Source organism: Mustela nigripes, chromosome 1 (genome assembly GCF_022355385.1).
Source record: "Mustela nigripes isolate SB6536 chromosome 1, MUSNIG.SB6536, whole genome shotgun sequence".
Taxonomy (NCBI): Eukaryota; Metazoa; Chordata; class Mammalia; order Carnivora; family Mustelidae; genus Mustela; species Mustela nigripes.
This window is the reverse complement of record NC_081557.1, coordinates 217,650,931-217,673,112: the sequence shown is the minus strand read 5'-3', so window position 1 is coordinate 217,673,112 and position 22,182 is coordinate 217,650,931.

Below are 22,182 nucleotides of genomic sequence, written 5' to 3'. Positions count from 1 at the left end.
TTTGTCTTATATGTCAATACATAGATATATGTGTATTTTTTTAATTAGAAAACAAGAAACTGTTACCCCTCTAAAGTGAATTGATGACAGCATCAATAATTTGTATATACATGTAGAATGAGTCTCAGTTTCCATGGTTACCTTCTTTTGAGGGCATTACTACGACCTCATCATATTGACCATAATACTAAAGAGATGTGCCTCCCAAATAGTTTCTTTTTTCCATTTTTTTATATGTTATATCTTCTTTGTGAAAATGAGATTTCTTATTCAAAATGTCAATTCCTCCTTATAGGCATAGAAGTTCATTATTTCTTTCAAAAACTTACACTCAGGTGTGCCTGGGTGGCTCAGTCGGCTAAGCACCTGGCTCTTGATTTCACGTAAGGTCATGATCTCAGGGTCATGAGCAAGAGCCCTCAATCAGACTCCATGGTGGGTGTGGAGTCTGCTTAGGATTCTCTCTTTCCATCTTCTTCTGTCCCTCCCCCTTTCTCTCCCTCTCTTTCTGAAGAAAAGAACAAAAACAAAAACAAAAACAAAACACCTTATATGTAGTGCTAATTATGTCTAAGCCATGTAGCCCTTCATTTACTAGGGATATAAGAAATTCACAAAGAGATGTGGTCACTGTCCTTATGGAACATACTCTAGTGCATTAGGAATGGACACAAAACAACTGCAAAATGGACTCTTTACCTTCAGTTACAGTAAATGCTATGAAAGAGAGATGTAACACAGGGAAGTGTCGAACAGGAAGATTGAAACTTGGGGAAATGAAAAAAAGGAGTGTTCCAGGTAACATGGGTGAGAATAAGTTCAAAAATACACTATGCTATGAAATTAAACTAATCTGGCAGGCGGGGGCCGATTCACAGATGATAGATTGTGACCTTGTAAAAAGATCAATCTGTGTCCTGTATTCAGAAATTGTTAAGCTATTAAGAATGGAAGCAGGGAGGTCACCTGGGTGGCTCAGTGGATTAAGCCTCTGCCTTTGGCTCATGTCGTGATCTCAGGGTCCTGGGATTGAGCCCCACATCAGGCTCTCTGCTTGGCAGAGAGCCTGTTTCCTCCTCTCTCTCTGCCTGCCTCTCTGCCTACTTGTGATCTCTCTGTGTCAAATAAATAAATAAAATCTTAAAAAAAAAAATAATGGAAGCAGGGAAAACCACCTGGATGCTAGGTGAAAAACAATGCTGGCTGGTATTTGTGAAGATGGATGGATATGGGTGGATTACCATGTATTAGAAGGGAAAATTAAAGGGCTTGGTGTTGTTTTAGGATCAATGACATAATACCTGGATTCAGTGATTGTTGTGGCACAGAGTAAGTCCTTGATAAAGGTTAACAAAATGGTAATTATTGTAATCAATGCAGGATCCTGAGGCATATTGACCTACTGAATATGAAATAGTTCCTGGAATTTGCTGTCAGGTGAATAATCATCTCCTGATACCAGGAGAATTGACCCTCTAGTTGGTTTCTGGTCATCCTTCAAACCAATTTTGAATGACAATCTTTGCAGGGTCATCCTTTTCCCTGCCAGACTTGCCCTCTGTCTCTGCATTGGTGTAACCTTTCTCAGATGGAACAAGGCTGCTATTCTATGCTGACCCACAAATAAAATGTAGGAAGCAGTTCCTGGGCTCAGCTATGCCTGTTGCCAAGAGCCCTGTGACTCTGTCTTCAATAACTATTTTTACTGGAAACTTCCTCTTTAATCCTTTTGACATGTAGTTCTGAAATCTCATCGAGGGTTCTGGCTATACCATTGGTAAGTTAACTAATGAACATGTTCCAAACAAGGATATATTGACAGCATAGCTCTGAAAAAAATAATTAAAAACAGCCACAATAGAATTTAAATTAACTGTTGAATTTAACATTTTTAATAATGACTCTTGTCTATGTGAAGAGGAAAGTTTTAGCAATTCAACAATTTCTTTATATATCTTGAAGTTTTAAATCAAGCTGTGCTTGTGAGAAATCAGGAAAAAATATACAGTGGGAAAAAAACAGTCTCTTCAATAAATGGTGCTGGGAAAATTGGACAGCTATGTGTAGAAGAATGAAACTCGACCATTCTCTTATACCATACACAAAGATAAATTCGAAAGGGATAAAAGACCTCAATGTGAGGCAGGAGTCTATCAAAATCCTAGAGGAGAACATAGGCAGTAATCTCGTCGACATCTGCTACAGCAACTTCTTTCAAGATACGTCTCCAAAGGCAAAGGAAAGAAGTCCTTCTAAGTGAAGGTTTAAAGTGAATGCTTACCTATTAAGGCCCTGATTTGTTTGGTGGAGATAATATTGTTGGATGGTCAGAGAAGGTCTGGATTGACTGAAGCTTAGGAGAAACCAAAAGTCTTCTGTGGATGGTTTCTAAGCTAATAACATTTAGGCTGAATTTACCTGATTTAAATCTATCATATAAATCCTGGGAAACAGGGTTATAGACCTTAAAACACCACACACAATCATTTTAACAATTCATACTTTTCAAATTCCAGAGTGATGTTAGAGAGTGAATTTTTTATCTTGTACCACTACATTTGTTTTTTTTTTTTTTTCAGCATCCCAAAATTAATTGTTTATGCACCACACCCAGTGCTTCATGCGATATGTGCCCTCCATGATACCCACCACCAGGCTCACCCACCTCCCCATCCCCTGCCCCTCCAAAACCCTCAATTTGTTTCTCAGAGTCTACAGTCTCTCATGGTTTGTCTCCTTAATGAGATCTCTTTTTATCGTTGTCAATAGTTAGAACATTATGTGTTCAGAACAAGTCAATCTCCTAACGCCAAATATACCAAGAGTTGTTCACTGAATGTGATCAGATAGTTGGGGGATGAGCATTCTTTCCATGCACAGTTCTTTAATGAAGTCAACGTAACTCAAGTGGGCAAATTCTTAAATCTTAAATTAATGCAACTGAATGAAATAAAACTACTAAATTAATATGGCATATGTTCTCTCATTCAAAAAAAAAATTATTGCGCTTCCTCAATGTTCCAAGAACTATTCTAGACACAACAGATGCAGCAGTAAATAAAACAGTAAAAAATCTCTATCCTTTGGATCTTGCTTTCTAGTGATGGGAGACAGACAACAAACTAAAAATATGTGTGTATATATATATGTAGATAGAGAGAGAGAGAGAGTTGTCAGGGAAGGCCTCACTGAGAAGGTTACGTATGAACAGATATTAGAAGAAGGATCAAGTCATGGATATATAAATCCCTGAGGGATACGGAAAGAGAAAATTGTCAACATTAAAACTTTGAGGAATAGCTCGAAGGTCAATGTAGCTCAAGCACCGTGGAACAGTGGGAAGTTAGCAGAAGATGAGATCAGAGAAGTAACTATAATTTTTATTATGTAGTTAGTTATTTGAAGACCACACTATAAGAATATACCTTTAAATTGTAGATGAAATGGAAGCTTCGGTAGATTAAGAATGGTCACAAAATCTTTTTTGTGCCTTCCATGGAGAGGTAGGGTGCATGCTCTTTCTTCTGAACTTGGGTGGGTTTTGTAACTGCTTTGGCTAACAGAACACACCAGAAGTGGGTCTGTGCCAGTTTCTGGGCCCAGGTCTTTACAGACTGGAAGCCTCTACTTCCTGTTATTTGGAATATTCAGTCTAGGAAGACATCATACTCCGAAAACCCCAACCCAAATGGAGAGACCATGATAGGCAGTATGATCGATGACAGCTAACTGAGCTCCCACTCAACTGCCAGCATCTACTTCCAGCCATATGGATGAGTAATTCAGAACATCCAACCCAGTCAAGCCTTCAGGTGACTTTAGCCCCAGTCACAAACTATTAGCAGTCATCATTTGCATAAAAGGTCCCAACCAGAGCCGCTTGGCTGAGACTAGTCAACATACAGATTCACAAGAGATAATAAAAAAAAAAAAAAAAAAGTTTTTAAACCATTACACTTTAATGTAATTTGTTATGCAGTAATGGTCAGAACAGTATTTATTACAGGTTTATTATTGAAATCAGGATCTGACTTAAATTTTAAGAGGGTCACTCTTGTTGTATTAAAAGTGTACGGCACAGAGGTAAAACTAGATGGACTAGTTAGGAGGCTGGTAAAATACTCCTTACATGAGAATAGAGAACTTGGACAAAGAGAGTTAAATATGAAAGTAAAAAGGAATCAGCTTCTGGATATGTTTTTAAGGTAGAGATAATGCATTTTGTTAATGGATTAATTGTGGGATGTAGGATAAATAGAGGAGTCAAGAATGGTTCCAAGATTTTTGTTCAAGAAACTGCAGGTCTGGCAGCTAAGAGAAGTGGTAGAAATTAAGGCTTTGGTTTGGAGGATGTTAACTTTGAGATGCCAATTAGACATGTATGTAGAAATATCAAGCATGCAGTTCTCTGTTTGAGTCTGGAGTTAGGTGAGAATGCCATGCCAGAGACAAACATTTGACTGTTCACTTTTGCAGCACATATACTAAAATTCGAATGATATGGAGAAGATTTTTTTTCTTCAATATTTTATGTATTTACTTGAGAAAAAGAGAGAGCAAGAACGTGGGCAGGGTAGGGGGAGTAGAGGAAAAGGGAAAAGCAGAGGATGCTGAGCACAGAGGCGGGGCTTGATCCTGTGACCTAAGCAGAAAACAGGAGTCAGATGCTTAACTAACTGAGACCCTCAGGTGCCCTGAGAAACAAATAAATAATGGAAGAAGCCAAAGAATTTTGTCCTGGGAAATTCCTACTTTAAGTGATTGGAGAGAAGACAACAAACCAGAAAAGAAGGTTGTGGAAGAAAGGCCAATGAGATCCAAGTGTTGTAAGGAGAGTTAGGACACAGGAAGAAAAGGAATAAAGATGAAGGAGAGGTGACTCTCGAATAATGCTGACAGGTCAAGTCAGAGGGGGACTAAACTGATCACTGCACTTAACAATATGATAGTCATGGTGACCTCTCTAAGTAGCTTTAGTGGAGTGGTGGAGGCAAAAACCTCTTCGGACTGGGTTCAAAGGAAAATGGAGAAGAGGAGTTAGAGATGCAAGCACAGTGAATTCTTTCAAGGAGGTTTGCTGTTATAGTGCAAAGAGAAAGAGGGAGTGCAGCTGCATAAGTAAGGTTAAGAGAAGTAGAGGAGCACCTGGGTGGCTTAGTCAGTTAGGCATCGGTTTAGTCTCAGGTCATCCCAGGGTCCTTGTTCAAGCCTCATGTCAGGAATCTGCTTCTCACTCTCCCTCTGCTCCTCCCTGCCCACTTGTACTCTCTCTCTGCCTCTTAAATAAATTTTTTTTTTTTTTTTAAGAGAGAGAAGTAGAGAAAATTTTTGTTTTGTTTTGTTTTATTTTTTTTAAGACTGGAAAGTAACAACATGTCTGTATGCTAATAGGAATGATCCAATAGAGAGAGAGAAAAATGTTGCAGGATTGAGAGAGGATTGCTAGAGCAATGTCCTTGAGGGGAAATTTTACCAGTGCTATTAGGAGAGATAGTAAAATATGTTGAACTGATACTATTACATGAGCAGATGTAATGGTAAGACTATTTCTGTTGTTCAAGTGAAATAGGACACAAGGTAATCAGCAGAAAGTAAGATTGGGACCCAACATGTGGGATGATCGAGGAGACAAGACTAAGTATGACATAATTTTCTTGGAGGGAGAGAAGCTAATTAGATCAGGAAAATGTGTTCTGACTGCTGGGCAGCATTAGGGGCCCACTTGATGTTAGTAATCATTAATTTAAAATGAGACCAGCCAACATAGCCTCTAGTCTCCAACCATGTTTAGCTGTGTGGGTGAAAATGTAAGGTAAAATTTAACCAGAGCTAGCATTGTAAATTGAGAGAATAAAAAAAAGGGGGGGGGGGCAAAAGTTGGACTGTGTGAAGGGATTGATTATAATGATTGCCTATGAAACCAAAGCTGGGATTTTACTATTATTGTGTCATAGCATTAAAAACACACACACATAACTTTTCATTATGGTAATACAGCTGGAAATCTGGGTTCTACCAAGACATCTCTTTGCTGGACCATCTTACTTCAACAAAACTCTCAAATTAATTTAATCAACATTTACTGAGTACCTGGTCTGGGGATGATAAAAGATTATGGGCAGAGAGCTTCTGAGAACAATTTTGATGCAAAAGCAGGAAAAGTTGATTTTTGACACCAGTTACAAAGACATTATCCTACTCTGGGAATTCTTTAGTACTCATTAGAGAGACATTTTCATGACTAGGATTTAGTATCCACTTAGCATTCATAGTGAGCTGAGACCTTTATGGAAAATATAAACAACATTCTCCTTGCTTTTATAGAGCTTTACAGGCTACCCTGAGCCTGTGTCAAGTAGCTAATAAAGGGGAGAAGAACTTGTTCTAATTTGCTTTTGTAACAATGCGAGAATGGGGATTTTGTTACTGCAAAGTTTAAGAAGTACTTTGCAAATAAATTCAAATCAAACCAACAAGTTCATTTTTTCAATTATCTTGCTTCAATAAAGGTTACTTCATCTTGAAACATATGCTTTCCCGGAATCCCCATAATGCTAATGACTCCCTCATTCATCATTCCTAATTCCTTAGCAGAGGCATATTGCATTTTCTTCTTATAAATCTTTATTCTGATCAAAGAGTCAATTAAAGAGAGATTAATCTTTTTTTCCAGGTAGAAAAACTTCTCATTCTTCAACTCAAATTGTAATTGCAGTTTTGCTTTCAAAACCAGTAGTAGATGATAGAAAAAAAATTTATATAACCTACATAACACCATTACAGACAGAGTCATTTTGTAGTGCCATTTACATTTACCTTAGGAACACTGCCCCAAATAACTCATATATTCTCTTTCTCTGTCTATGTAATTGGAATCTCAGTGGGAGTTTTTTCAAAAGATTTATATTCGTTGAATAAATAGTGGACAAATACTCTTGCTGAACTTATGTCTTTCTTCTCTGAATTTGGCTCTCTGCTTCATATTGTATTTTTAAATATTTTGCTTGTCATCTTTCCTAAATTGCATTGTGCCAGTCCTCAGACTTCAGTATTCTTTTGGAGACCTATTTTGTCTTGTATAGATACAAATATAACTTGAAAGCAATGTTAAAGCCTGTTTCCTCCTACAAGCTTTGAAAGAAAAATTTGAAAGTGTGTCTTATAACATCTGGCTGATGAGCTTCCTCCTCTGGTTATGCTAACACAGATCCTACAAACTGAATCTCCAGTATTAAATGAAAGAACCCAAATTCTGTTGTCAAGCACGTTCTCTCCGTTGATCTTCAAAATAGGTTTTCTTGAAGTGTTTTCATTTGGATCTGAAAGGAACCTTGGAAGAAACCTTAGAGATTTTGAGTTCAACCTCCTAATTTTTCAAATGAGCTAAGAATTTTGAGATTTGCCCAGGCTTATAAAGCTAATTCCGGGACCAACAAACCCTAATCCACTTCTTGATTTTTGCTTCCGTGTTCTTTATGGTACACTGCACCAGAATGAATAAATAACTATCCCACTCATGTCTGTGCATTTTATAACTCAAATTATACTGATGGAGTTTAAGAGTGTACTGATAGCTGGGCTTTTGGATACTTCTAATTTATGTGACCATGGCTTAATTTTAGGAACATCTATAATGAATGTCAGCTAGATGTCCCCTGATAATCAAAAATGTCTGGTATGCCAGTTGGCTGGGACCAGTCATAGAGAATGTGGCAGTTAGGAAACTATTTAGAAGAGAGATTAAGAAGCTGCCCAGAGTCAAAGAAAGCCAAGAGTGTACAAGTTCTAAAAATTATGGGTCAGAATTACACAGGTGTTCTTAGCTGCAGAATAACCAGCATTCATATTAACTTCCAAGTCAATATGTTTACAGAGATTTATAATAAGGAAATGTTATTTCAACCTCCATGGCCACACCTTGGAGATGCAAGACACTACTTGCAGTGGCACACTCACAGTGGCACAAAACTTTTGATGTTGTGTATTAGCAGGTCGTATAGGAGCAGTGGTGCTTTAGTCATAGGCTGTGTTGTCCATGGCAATAATATTTTTCAAAGAAGGGAACTAAAATAGAATAGAAAAGTGTGAACTCAATAATTACAAGGACTCTAAGAGCATAAGAACTGTCTCTGTAAGAAACTCAAACATAGAAGAAAGCTCAGATTTTTTGACTTATGGGGAACCTGAGTCAGATAAATTTAGGATTTATTAAATCCCCAGACTGGTACGTCCTATAAGAATCTGAATTATCCATCTCTATGGCTTGGAACACTTGGAACACAGGTTGATGAAGGATAGCTGGAATTTGAAAGATCTCTGAAGGGAATCAGGCAAGCGTCAGCAGGGTAGAGATGCTTACCTACCTGGGGAATGAAGTACAGAATTAAAAGAGGTCCATTACTTCGCAGAGTTTCTATCTAGAGGCCTAATGTTTGAAAAATGTGTCCATGCTTCCCATGGAGAGGTTCTGATATGAGTGATATAAAATTGAGATACTTTTTTTTTTTAATGCAATGAGTTTTCTAACAATGATGCTCTTTCTTTCTTAACGTAAATCATGCTTATCTGAATCCAAAAGCACAGTTGAGAAAAGATTGAAAGATCTTGATATGTAGAACAAGAAAATTAATATAATTTTGGTGTGCAATGATAAGCATGTTGACATTTTTCTAATTTATATGTATGTATTCACTCACTGATCAATTTATATATAAATTTCTTTCATTTTTGATAAATGCATTTTAAACATTTTTGTATAAGTACCTGTACATATGAAGAACTCTCTCTTCATATAAATAAACCTACTTGCTTAATATGTTAAGTTGCTACAATCTTCATTTATATGTCTCAAAATAATGCTAACCTGTTAAAATATTAAGACAGCCACAGACAATACGGCAATGATGATAATCATAATCACAGGTGATGATTATTAGGACTCAGTATGTATAAGGCAATGTATATCTCATACCATCTGATAATTAAAACAACATTATGAGTTAAAGTGCATTCCTTTTTCTAAAAAAAAAAAAAAATCTATTTATTTATTTTAGGCAGAGAGAGAGTGTGCATGCATGCGTAAGTTGCAGGGTTGGGCAGAGGGAAAAAGAGAATCTCAAGCAGACACCTTCTGAGCATGGAGCTGCATATAAGTTTCCATCAGTTTCATGGCCCTGAGATCGTGACCTAAGCTAAAACCAAGAGTTGGTTGCTTAATTGACTGAGCCTCCCAGGTGCCCAATGATAAGCATATTCTTATTTCCATTTTACAGAAGTACAATTAATTAAAAAACTTGCCCAAAGTTACACACATTGAATAGGATTCAAATCCAGGTTCAAAGTCTGATTTTAATTCAAACTGTATGTGTAAAGATAGGTTAGACAAATAAGTTAATTCTAACTTGATGAGAGGACACTACAAAGAAATTCAGAAGATTAGAAGCTATTTCAGGAGGAAGAATGTCTTCAAGGAGAGGTTATAAGAAGAAATCTCCTTTTCAAGGAAGAATTCATTCAGATTTTCTGTGGTAAGGTAACTAGTTCTTTTGACTATAGAAGAATCTCATTAGTGTCCTCCTGTCTTTCTGAGTGTTAGGAGATCAATGACTAGTGCTATGTACTATGTTGATAACGATAACAGATAAGCTCTCAAGAATAGATAACTTCATTCAAAACCTAAAGTACCAGTTAGTTGCACAAGTAACTAAAAATACTCAAAATAGCAATTGAGCTGGAATCTAAGAATATTAATCAACACTCTGGATTTTAGGAGGCATTCCTATTAATGAGAAAACAGATCAGAGGATGAATGAGGAATCACCAGTTCATAGCCCAGAGTCTAAGCTCTGAAATAGAATAAGGCTTGAGATTCAAGAAAAAGGCATTCACACATCTCATTGATAGTCCTGGACTGAAAGATCCCAGTTCTAGTCACACTTGAAAATTTTACTATCCACTCCACTCAATTGCCAGAAAACTATTTTTCAAATCACAAAAATCCCCTGTGATCGCCTAAATTATTCTTTTTGTATCGAGTGGGCCAGAGATTCATTAGCACATACCCACCACCAGCTGTCCTTGCACTGGTTAAATTCCTCTTATAACCAGGAACAAAATTTGGAATTGTGTTTGTCCTCAAGTTGAACATATGAAGATAAGAGTTGTATTAGCATCCAAGTGAAGGTGAGAAGATCCATGTGCTGGCTGAAGAGCAAACAATAATCCTGGTGAGATCTCTGTTTGTTTGTTTGTTTGTTTTTCAGAATGAATAATCAGAAGGGAAAAGATGGGAAATTTAAAACAAATAGGAAATTTAAATTCTTCCCAGCCTAAAAGAAGGTGTACTTCATTTAAAAGATTAAAAAACAGAAGTTAGAACATGAGACAATGTTAATGATGAGCTGTCAATGAGACTTTTTAAAATATGTTAGATGCTATAAGCAATCAGGCTCAAGTGCACAGATCACAGGGAGACATAATACTCTTCTAGTTTTCAGGGTTTTATTTTCCTTTTCCCTAAAATATGAATTGTTTGCATTACTTTATTGAGTGATTAATCTAACTCATAATTGAACATAAATATGTTAATATTCAATTTTCATATTGGTATTTTGTTATTAACCTTACTGATATTGCATTTTCTAGAAATTTCTTAACTCTTTAAAGGCCAAATGGAATTATGCTTACAAACTGGAAGTAATCCATCCTTGACACCATTGTAAGAGAAAAAAGATATAATTTAACAAAAACCTAAGAGACTATGTTGAGATACAATCCTGACTCACACAGTAGGAAGAGGCTCATGCTGTCAGGAAATTTGAGGGAGATACATGAGAACTTTTATTTAATTAATTATTAGTATTGAAATTTTTACCTTGACTTGGAGTCATTGAAATGTGCCACAACTGAGTTAATCTGTTGTCAAATGCCTTTTCACATTAGCTTGCTGAAACACCTTTTGTGGCAGATGGCAGAAGACTCAAAGGTCAAAGATGGGATATTAAATGCTGAGCTTCTGAACATCTGGAAGTCTTTTTTTAAAAAGGAAGGAGAAAAAAGAAAAGTAAAGCAAATATATTTAGGTGTCATTTGCTCTCTTTCATATTAACATGACAAAGTATACTTCCTTGCAAGTCAGCCAAAGGGATTTTGATTTTGATAGAATATAATCACAGGAGAAGGCATTCCTCCTCTCCCTATTACGCCTGCACAGGCGATTTACTTGCTACACCCTCTGGCAATGAGCAGCCTGATGGTGATGGAAGTCATCAGCATGCCTACAAGTTCCATCTGTGCAGGAGCTAGGCTAATGAGCAAAGTAAGTAGGGGCTGGCGAGAGACTGGCAGTGAGAGGAGAGGGCAAGGTGGCTGGATTTAACTCCAAGTGATCCAGAGGTGGACTTTCATATAAAACACCAAGTCTCAGCCATGCCTGTTTCTTGGGCTTCCAGGAGGAATGGTTTCAGACTTTCAATGCTCACACACTGCTCCAGATCAGTTGATTCCAAATCTCTAGTGATGGGGTCTAGACACGTGTATTTCTTTTTTAACTTTCCAGATTATTTTTATCAGCAGTCAGTTATGAGAACCACTGATAAAGAAGCTAAGACATTGAATTCACTCTGCTCTGTACATCCAGGTTTGGATAAAATGCACAGGACATTGCTATTCAAGTATATCCCAGGGACTGCTGATATCAACCTCACCCAAGAGTTGTTAGTATTGAAGAAACTTATTCCCCACCCTAGACTTGCTGCAGTTTAACAAGATCCTCGGATGATTCACATTCACATTAAAGTATGAAAAACACTCAATTAGTATGTTGCTTTTTAAATCATGGAACTTGAAAAATTATGAATCAGAACATTTCTTTTCAAATTGTGGAAAATCTATGGGAGAGAACTTAAGGTAGGAAGTCCTATGTAATTCATTCTGTCAATCATTCAATAAAACTGTACAGAATTCTATGGACTAGTCATTAGAGTGGATTCCAGGAACAAAATGGTAAACCTTTACAAGTGGAGTCCCTCTTCCCATATAAGTGTATGACAAGCAACTGTGATAAATGGCAGGAAGAGCATCCCTTCTCCACAAGCCCCTCTCCATCCTGAACTCCTTCAGTGGATTCCCGGACCTCTTAGAACCAAATCTTAACATGCCTACCTCAGGTTTCGTGGCCTGTGGTACTGCCAAGTAATTACTTCTGCGCTTGAGCCACATTACACTTACTAACATTTTCTTAGTCTTTCTCTAGTCTTTTCCTATCCATTTTGGGTCCTTTGAAATGTTTCTTCCTCTGTCCTGTCACCCCCATGATCTTAACTTCTGTAACTCCTTTTCATCACCCTTCTAGATAGATCATTCTCCTTAGTTGTAAGATTATTTCCTTCAAGATTACTGATCTTGAACTAAATTAAGCATCTTTTTTTTTTAATTAAGCATCTTTTGTTGATGTAAACTCCACCTTCACCAGTAGACACAAGCTCCATGAAAGAACAGACCATGACTATTTGTAGTCACGCCTTGTCTTCAGCAAAGAGCACAAAACCTAACACATGCTACATGGTCAACAGATAGTTATTGGAATAGTTAATACACACTTGTATGAATGAATAAACCAAGACACCTTAGTAAAGGAGGGCAACAGTGTCAAATATCCTTGAAAGGTCAAGTAATATGAGGATTGGAAAATATCATTTGGATTTAGTGATGTGGGTAAAACAAATATCAGGAATGCTACAAATTTGAGCTTTCTTTTGTTACTTCATAAGACTTACTAGCATACTGAGAGTACCAGGAAATACTGTGATTAAGTTACATACTTAACTTCTTTAACACAATGATTTTGGTATTTATTTGGTCCCAAAACCATTTGCCCAAAATACAAATACCTAATAGTTCAGTCAGTTATTCTTCTGATGAGTAATATTTCAGAAGTCCTGCTTTCCCATGAGAAGCCATGATCCCGATGCATGGGAGCATTTGATGTTTCTCCAGCATGTTGGCTCTGAGTGCTTTCACCTTAAAGTACGACTTCTGCTCACATTTCACAGGGCTTGAGGTCTACAGAGAAGGGAAATACCATCTTACATAAACCCAAAGGACTAGAGTCAACCAAATATTAGTAAGCTGCTGTATTGACTTCCAAATCTTTTGATCCGCTCACATTTGCTCATCACATAAGATGTTACTAAAATGTCATTCTTTGCTCCTCATCTCTGTTTCCATATTGTGTTACTGGTATAAACTGTGCTTACCTCTGAAATAACACTTCACATACTGTGCTCAAGTATTTCTTGCTTGACTGCACACTCCTTAAAAAGCAGAGCCTTTTTATTTCCCCTCCCGAGCTAGTCCAATATTAGCATGGAGGCTCCTTTAAGAATTATATACTTCTCAGATGGATGCATTAATTAATCCTCTGTTTACCTCTTTGTTTCTGGGAACACTGCATCTCCAATGCCAACCACAGACTAACATCAAGAAGAGACTCAGTAAGTGCTCACAGAATCTTTATATAAATGAGGGGAAATATTTTAGCAAACTGGACCTCAGTTTTTTCTTCACAGAAGGAGTATTTCTGATGATGAAGGCACCATCTATAAAAGCAACAAGTTCAGGACTTGAGACATAATAAGGCAAAATAGCATCATTACCCTATCTTTGAAATAAGAAAGGTGAATTTGGCCTGATGTAGGTACAAAGCAATCTTTTTTCCAGATATAACATAGGAAACTCATTAGTCATTAACCTCCAATAAAATAAGTAAGAATGGAGTATCCTAAATTAAATTTGATCCTTTAGGAGAAATTATGGATAAAATTTGATAGAACATAGGGGTGCCTGTGTGGCTTGGCTGGTTGTGTCCAACTCTTGATTTCAGTTCAGGTCATGATCTCAGGGTCTTGAGATTAAGCCCTTCATCTGGCTCTGTGTTATTAACGAAACCTGCTTAAAGAGTCTCTCTCTTTCCCTCTCCCTCTGCCTCTCCCATCCCTTTCTCTCTCTTTCTCAATAAATAAATAAATAGATAGATAGATAAATAAAATAAATAAATAAATAAAATGTTTTCTGCTAGACTGTATACTATTACATAGGATAGTTTGGTTACTTTATAATTAATAAATATTACTGGGATATCTGGGTGTCTCAGCTGGTCAAGCATCTGTCTTCTGCTCAGGTCATGATCTCAGGATCCTGGGATAGAGCCCCACATCGGGCTCCCTACTCCGCAGAGAGTCTGCTTCTTCCTCTCCTTCTCCCTCTGCTGTTCGCCCCACCCCCCCGTTCATGCTCTGTCTCTGTCTCTCACTTTCTCTATAAAATAATAAAATCGTTAATTTTTTTTTAAAATCATAAATACTACTTAGGCTACACCTTTCAATTACATATGTAGAAAGCTAGATGCTAAGAGGAGAGAATTTTAAAAAGGTCAAAGTCTTAAGAAATAACTCTCTTGCTTGAGAAGGCTAAGAGGGGGTGTGATGGGTATTTAGTAGATCTATTTCTTGCCTATCATCTGATCTCATCACATCTATTTTCCTTAGATAACTATGCTGAATTGACTTAATTGTCCATGTGGCCCAGAAGGAATGGATATCATTCTTTTTTTGTCTAGAATTTGGTAAGAAACCCAGGCTTACTCACACACAATTAATAAGATTCCCCTTATTCATGGTATCCATATTTTGAATTCCCTTACTTGCTCAAATGTACTTGTAATACCCAAATAAACACTCCCAACATTTCCCCAGTCATTCAGTCATTCACAGAACAGCAAAATGCTTGTCACCCAATGCACAAATTCCCAGCTGAGGTCGAACATGATGAAGCTCTGACTTTGTTTCAGCTCTCTTACTATAAATGAGTTTCTTTCCCAAGGTCTATTAGGCACCAAGCTTTTTTGAATTTTTGTGCTTTTTTGTCGGTGACTTTACTGTTTACAATGACCACAAGCAGTAGCTGAAATGCTGTCTGGTGTTCCTAACAGCAAGAAGGCTATGGTGTACTTTATGTAAAAATATGTGTGTTAGGTAATCGTCATTTGAACATGAGGTAGAATGTTGTTGGCTATGAGTTTAATGTTTATGAATCACCATGCATATTAAATAAGATATGTTTAAATAGAAACCCACGTAAAGCAAGGTTCAATACTGATTGGTTTTCGAGAATGCTATGACCAGAGGGTCACAGGAACAGAACCCATGTCCCTATATTTTACCTAAGAGCCATGGTTTAGTATTTGTTAATTCAGTGCTTATGGCAACTGTATAGAACATAGTTAATGCAAATAAAGAAAACTGACTGATTTCCATGGACTTTTGTTTGAGCTAATTGAGAAGAGGGCTTTTTCTATCACACTGCTAATAATATTGATCTCTAGTGCTGTTGGTAGCTCCCTTCCTAAAGTCAGAGAAATCCTCTCTAAGAATAGAAACAAGAGAAAAGAAATCAAAGTTAAGAGATAGAACAAAATAAAAATAGAGTGAGAGAGAGAGGAAAACTAAAAGAGAGAGAGAGAATATTAATGAGAAACAGGCACTGGGACTTGGTACACGTATGAACCCCGGGGTTTTAGCAGTGCCGAAAACAAATTTACCTCAGATTGTTTTAGTTCCATAAGCCAATAAACCACCTATTTCTTTTGTCTTTCTTTTCCTTAGATAATTGGAACTAACTTTCTGTTATTTTTAAATAAGGGAGTCCTAAAACAAAAGATGAATGTCATAAAACATTGACCACAGAAGATAGTGATTGTGTTTTCTTCCTTCTTAATTGCAAGAAGGAATCGACTAAGAGTTTATTAGGGGTTTAGAATTTGTTGTCTATAAAATAGATTCTAGAAATTGAATAGAAATTAAAAACCATAAACATTTTTGAGGGATGCTTCAGAATGTTTTTTCTCTAATATTTTTTAAAAAGAAATACATATCAATGTGCCAGTGATATGCTAAGAATAAATTTTGAAGTCATCTTTTTGTTTCACTTAAGAAACAAATTCTAATTAAGAATTAAGAAGCAATCATCTAATTAAGAAACAAATGTCTAATTAAGTCCTTTAATGAAAAGATTGAAAGATGAGGATTAAAACATACCAACTTTTGAATCTTGGTCTTTCAATTTACTAGTTTTCTGACCTTAATTTTTCTAGGCCTTATCTTCTTCATATGCAAAATAAACATATAATGTGTACTTACATTTTCACATAGTTAGTCCACATATTTCTTGAAAGAGCAAATAATTGTAAGAATTAAATGAAGTATTATAAATAAAAAGATTGACACTGTACCTTTAGCATAGTACCTTCAGTTAAAAGTGGCTATCATTTGTAGTTGTTCTTTTTCTATCATTTATCTCAACTTAAGAATATTAATGCAATTAGGTAATAGAAGGTTTAAAAATAGTATGAATTTCTCATTTTGTAATAAATATGTATATTATGTTATTTCTGTTTAAGCATTGCATGATTTACTTAAGATGATATAAGATAAAAATGATACCCTTCATCTTTTCAAAGAGTTTGTCCACCAATAGAAAGTATAAATATATAGGTAAATATAATTCCAGGTAGATTTTTTAAGTTCTATCCTTAACATACATAGTTAGAACATGTGTTGGATTCCCAAGGAAGAGAGGTATTTTAATGGAAGATGATATTCTTGAAATGAGGGCTAAGAAAATGGATCAGGATTCACTAGGCAAGGGGGAGGTCCCTCCCTGCAATTCAAGGTCCAGGTAAGGCTATGGACTCTATCAGTGCAACTAAATATGACCCAATAGGACTGAAATGGAAAAGCCCATAAGATAACAAAGCAGATAAAACCTTCTTGTTCTTCTATTAAGAAATCAGTGGAAGATGCTAAAAACTATAAGCTTCACAGGATAAAATGATTCACAACATACTCTTCAAAGGTATGCATTATTACCTTCAATTTCTACTAAAAATGGGCATGAAAATATTCCAGAATATTCTTCTAAGGAAATTCACCTCACTGGATTTCTCTGCTCTGAAAATCAACATGAATTTTCAATTTGCATTTCTTTTCAGTTATTAAGAAACAAATTATAATACGTATAAGCATGTATGCTTTGATAAATTTCACTTTTTTTTCAAATGTTTCTGTGTTTTTAAACGTAGAAATCAGAATAACTAATGTTACCTTCTAGTACTTTCTCAATGGCTGATTTTTAAAAACTTCTTTGCCACCTACCCCCTATATGCTTCTCACCAGCATTTGCCTCCCCAAATTCACATTATCTATTTAAAGTCTTCTTCCAACTTTTCTGAAAATGAAGTACAGATTTTTCTCTTTACCCTCCTCTATTTGGTAAAGACCTAGAATAGGAAATAAGAAAACAACACTAGACTCAAGATTCTAGAGTTCTAGAGTTCATTCTAGAGTTTTGTTTTACTTCTCCCCCCAAAAAACTTTAATACCTAATAATAGATTTTATTGACATATATGAGTCACTCCATATTGTTCCTCAGTCTCCCTTATTCTACATTACTTTCTTGTTCCCTTTACACACACATACTTTGGAACAACAGGATTATGTGAAATAAGCCAAGTTTGAAACTGATCAAACAGGCTAGGTATATGTTACAAAAGCTGCTGAAGACTGTTTCGCCCACTTTGAAATTAAAATATTTGATGGCAGGGGACGAGAATTTGGAAAACTGATGGAAGAAATGTGTAGAGGAAACACTAGTTACCGTTACACTTCTTAGCCCCCGATCTCACTTTTGCCAAGATGCCAAATCCCATTACCAGTGTGATGGTGGCTGAAATACTGCATATCCACATGTTTTAGTCCTGCTCCCCATGACTTCATTTTTATAATGAAAACAGTTTAAATATATTGGGAGGAACTAATCCATAAAATGTGTATCTGCTTTAACATCCTCTAGTTGAGCTCCATGAAGGAGGAATTGTTTTTATTTTTTGAGGATCCCAAATGAATTGCAGAAGGATCTCAACAAGAAGTAGAGCAGGGATGATTTCCATGCTTGAGAGCCTCTTTGACAAACAACAACCAAGAAATGTGCACTCTTGTGCACATCAGTAACAGATAAGAAAGACAGCTGTTGGGCTGGCCTCCTCCCTTCCCTTGGAGCAAAGCTGCCAAGGGAGGCACTCTCCTGCAGATGTTTCCCACTGGTCAGGTGGGAAGTCAAGCCGTGCAGGCATCACAGTAGGCATTGCAGTAAATCAGATAGCATCTCTTCTGGAAGAAGGCCAAGCTGCCCTTAAAGATGTTAGGTACAGCTCCCTAGTAGCTCAGGGAAAAGGGATCCTTTTCAATCATTTCCAAGAACATCCCTCAAAGCCAGAGTTTTTGGCAGGAGGGGGATGGTGTTGGGTAATTTCCTGCTAAAGTTATAGAGGAAAAAAAAAAAATCCTACATTCATTCCTCCACACTCTGATGCTGGGAAATGCATTCTGGGCCATGATTCGTACAGTAAGTTCTGTCTTGACTTCACTTTTTTATCCTTTCTTTCCTGCCTCCCCTTGCAAAGCAAATAGCTCAAAAATTTGTAGTTGGGTGAAGGAAGACATAAATTAATGCAAGATTTCGGGATAATTTACTAAGAATTGTGTTCATCCAATGGAAGCAATGGGTTATGGGGCAGAATGGACTCCTAGGTAACTCATATGTGTGAACAATCTAGCTGGTTGACACAGGTGAGAGGGGGAATACTGGACCAAATTATTGGTTACATAGTCCTGGGGAAAAATAATGGGCTTTATTGGCTGAAAAATCTGGATTGGAGCTTTAGCCCCATAATTAACTAGCAGTAAGAACTTGAGGGAGCCTCTTTGTGACTTTGATGTCACTATAAAATGGAGATGGTACTCTTCATTCGTAGAGCTATGAATCCTTCATAAAATACTGCAAAACATTATACTAGATTCCTATTATTGATGTAACTGATAATCACAAAATTAGTGGTATAAAACAACACACATTTATTGTCTGACAATTGTGGAGATCAGAAGTCCGAAAATTAGTCTTACAAGGTTAAAATTAAGGGATCAGCAGAGAGGGTTTCATTTGGAGGTTCCAGGAGAGAACTCGTTCCCTACTTCTTCCAGCTTTTAGAGGCTGTCTTCTGTCATTCCTTGGCTTGTGATCACCTTTCTCCAATCTCTGCTTCTGTCATTACATTGTCTTCTGCCCTCACTAACTTACCTTTATCTTATAAGGAACTTTGTGATTACATCACAACCATTAAAATAATCTACCTATCTCAAGATCATTAACATAAATCACATTTACGAAGTCCATTTTTTCTTAAAGTAACATGGTCCCAGGTCCCAGGATTTAGCTTATGGCCATCTTTGCAGGGCTATGATGCACCCTATCACAAGTATTTAGGATAAGAATCAGCACAAAGTTGTATGCAACAAATTGTAACCGGTCTCCTCTTCTCCCATTAGAACTGGAGGCAAGGTGAACCTAATCTCTCTTTCCCTCAATTCACCACCACCTTGTACAAAATTCTCAGAGGTCCAAAAAGAAATGCCAAAGGGATCCTCTAAGAGTAAAATGGGAAAGCCTTAAAAACCATAAGAAAGAAGATGTCTTTTATTTATAGTGTATATTTGTTTCCTCCTTAATGAGTGTTTAGGGTCTGGTGTGTTTTATATATCTGAGTTATGTTTGGAAAACATCTGGAAGAAAACCAAATTACGTAGTCAATTGTAAATGTAAAACCATCACGAGTGGATTTTTTCACTTAACGTGTCCTGAAACTTGTTACAGAGCACCATTTTGATTTTGAGAATGAGAGAATTATCTTAGTTTTAGACTTTAAGAAAATCCAGGTCTTATGACATGAGGGAGTTGGAACCGCTAGGTATATTCAGCTTCTGATTTAATATTCTTTCAAATTGCACTGACATCATAATCATTTATCTTCAAGGAAAGCAGAGGGAGGCCAAACTAGTTTCAGTTTCATTCTGTTTTAATGGTAAATTCCTATCTTTGTGCTGATGTCCGCTATAAAGTGATCATTCATACTGCCATCACATGAAATGAACCAACTAAATCAAAATATTTTTCATAGGGGAGTAGCCTAGGGAAGTGAAAGAAACAGCATGCTGGACTTCTCATGCTGAGCTATTTTTGGATGGCCTTCTTCAAGGATCAATTTAAAGCTAACTTCTACAACAAAGCTGTCTTCAATGAGCCAGAAAAATATGCCGAACCCACACATATTTTACAAAAGTAGTCAGCTGACTGCACCTGACTTAACCTCACAAAATATCGAGTTTATCTCTGTAACATAGTAGCTACCAGGAGTAGAAATTATGGAGGTAATGAATAACTAATTAGCTCACCGATTCATTTATTCATTATTTTATCAAAGATCTCTAACAAACCTGCCATTTTTTTCATTCATCATTCGTGTAATCATTTATTTTTCCATTTTCCCTACAATCACTTTCTACATTTATTGATTCACTTATTCAACAAAGCTGCATTGAATATCTTAACCCTGTTTATATCACATTAAGCACTGGAGATACAAAGATTAATCAAATATTTATGTACTGTAGAAACCCTTCTCTTGACCCATTCTTCAGTTAGAAGACTCTAAGAAAGGGACATAGGTTTCAGAAGTAAGATGCTTTGTTAATAATCCACCGATGGGGAAAAAAAAAATAATCCACCAATGACCACCTTAAGTACAGGCAGATAAATTTTGATGTCAAAGAGACTAATTCAATGATTGAAAATATGACTTCAGGCCATTCAAATGTGTGGGGCCACATTTTCAATTATTATTATTATTATTATTATTATTATTATTATTTTATCTGTACAAGACTTGTTGGAATGTTTGAGCACAAAGTCTATACTCTGTGCATTAATCTGTGATTAATGACTAATTGTGTTATTAGTCTCAGAAAAATATGAATTTTTTTCCCCAGAAACTTTTTGTTTTGTTTCTTTCTTTCTTTCTTTCTTTCTTTCTTTCTTTCTTTAATATTGGTCAACATCACTGTGGGAGACATTGTATCATCTCATACTTCACTGGCCACCCAAATGTGAAAACTAAATCTGGTTTGAAAAAAGGAATCAGTGAACCTCTCTGGGCTCCTGAGCATGGTCAGAGTAACTGTCACTAAAATAACAGTCTCTGGCTTTGTGCTCTCAAAGTCAGTCTTTGACATAGTTCTGGTTAGCTAAGAGAGCCTGGTGTCTGGATTTTTGACTCTCCATATTAGGCCATCATTTGTATTTCTGAGGCCCGATTTGCTACCATCTCAACCTACCCTCCCTTTCCACCAGCATCTTTCTACTATTCCTTAATACTCAGATTGCTACATGAAATTTCTTCATTCCTCAGATATTTTAATGGTTCTTTCCTTGATCCTATCTCTACAAAGCTGTATTTTTCTTGCCTCTTATCTTTCTAGGATTCCCTGAGAAGAATGTAATTAATGGCATAGTTTTTAAGAAGTTGATTTATCATTCTCCCTGTCCTTTACATACATAGAGCCATCTGAGTTTGTTAGGGTCAAGAACATTATATTTTATGTTTTCATATTCCCATTGTTCTAACCCCAATGTTGATAAATCTATGACTAGAAGACTGTTGGAAAGTCCTTATAACTGGTCATATGCCTCAGGTTATATCAGGTTATACCTGATATAACATTATATATCACTGTTATATCAGGTTATACCCTGATATAACATTAATTATATCAGAGTTTCTGGCATTCTGACAACTCCTGCACATCTAATGCTAGATTGCACTACCGCCCTTACTTTGCCCCTCAGTTCTTCTATTTGCAGGAAATGCTCAAACTCCTGTGCAAATCTATTGGTAGCTTTTTAAAATGGGGCATGATAAAAGGTATGTTCTTAAAAACGAGAGGTTATAATTTTAGTTTTGGAAATAATAAAGTAGACAGACATGGGGTTACTTGGATGGCTCCGTCAGATGAGTATCTGATTCTTGTCTTGGCCCAGGTCTTGATCTCACAGTCCTAAGCATGAGCTCCATGCTGGGCTCCATGCTGGGTATGGAGCCTACTTAAAGGAAAAAAAAAAATAAAAAATAAAGACAAAAAAAAAAAAAAAAAAGAAAAGCAAAAAGAAAGTAGACAGGGGCAGTAGAAAGGGAATGAGAGTTCCAAACAAAACAAAACAAAACAAAACCTGAATTC